Genomic DNA, 1,161 nt, shown 5'->3' on the forward strand with positions numbered 1-1,161 from the left:
GGGTATTACACAGGCCACAGTCAAAGAGCAGCCTGAGTGGAAACGAAGAGTACAGTAAATGAATAGGTCAACATCGCCCCCTGCTGAAATTCTGTAACATCATTATTGAGGCTGCTTTATTGACAGTAGCCTACAGAAATTACAAGCGTATTTTTGCTGGATACAATACATCATAGAACGGCAACGTTATTACATAATGGATTCAGGTACTAGGGTTGATCGAAAGTCCTACTCTCGCCATTTCCGAGTAATAAGGAAATTTAAGAAAGCAAGGCAAAAAGGGAGCCTCCCACCAGCTGCCGAAACCCGGGATCGAACCAGGGACATTTAGATCTTCAGTCTAACGCTCTCCCAACTGAGCTATTTCGGCGCTTAGAGTTTGTAGTCCATTGTATATATTTGACTATACAATATGTTTAACGAAGAATGTGAGATAGCCATTGGGTGTTGCTCAAACTCCAACAAAAACATGGTTGTTCAGGGAAAAGAAGGACACTAGTATATAATACAACTGCTATTGGCTTGGCAACGGTGAATCTAGAACATTTATGCCGTGCGCTAACAAGACGCTACCAAGATTTGCCATTTCCAGCCAACTAGAGACGGCACCGGAAGCAAGCAACGACCACCAAGAAGTGTCCAATGACAGCAGAGCTGTGGAATTGGCCAATGGAGATAGAGCAAAGGCGGGACCTAGAAGAGGAGTATCTTTTAGGTAATTCGTCACTCATCTCTCTCACCCATGAAAAATAATTAATCAGGAAAGTTTTAAAACGAAAGTATTTTTTAGCACACTGTTGTAGGTATCTTGCAGGTCGTTGCACTCATGTTTGTAGTGTAAAGAAGAGAGAAACAAATCAACACGGTAAAATCCTGCAGAATGATCTACATTTACATTTTAGTCAGACACTTATCCAGAACACCTTACAGTTAGTGCATTCATCTTAAGATAGCTAGGTGGGATATCACAGTCATAGTAAGTACATTTTTTCCTCAATAAAGTTGCTATCCGCAAAGTCAGAGCTAGTAAGGGAGTAAAAATATTTTATAATGGAAGAAATAATCTGCAGATGCTCACAGCTCCACACATCCATGTGTGTGTGATGTCTATCAAGATGAAGTGCAGGCCCAACCAGAGCCATGTATTTAGAGAGTTGGGCC

At 41.4% G+C, this 1,161-nt stretch overlaps 1 non-coding gene across 1 annotated transcript; it reads right to left on the reverse strand.

Moving 5' to 3' along the window:
* Positions 1–297: 297 nt before the first annotated feature.
* trnaf-gaa (transfer RNA phenylalanine (anticodon GAA)) lies at positions 298–370 on the reverse strand. The gene has a single exon. It is a non-coding gene; the product is annotated as a tRNA-Phe (tRNA).
* Positions 371–1,161: the final 791 nt, after the last annotated feature.

This window comes from Oncorhynchus keta, chromosome 21 (assembly GCF_023373465.1).
Source record: "Oncorhynchus keta strain PuntledgeMale-10-30-2019 chromosome 21, Oket_V2, whole genome shotgun sequence".
In the NCBI taxonomy this organism is placed as follows: Eukaryota; Metazoa; Chordata; class Actinopteri; order Salmoniformes; family Salmonidae; genus Oncorhynchus; species Oncorhynchus keta.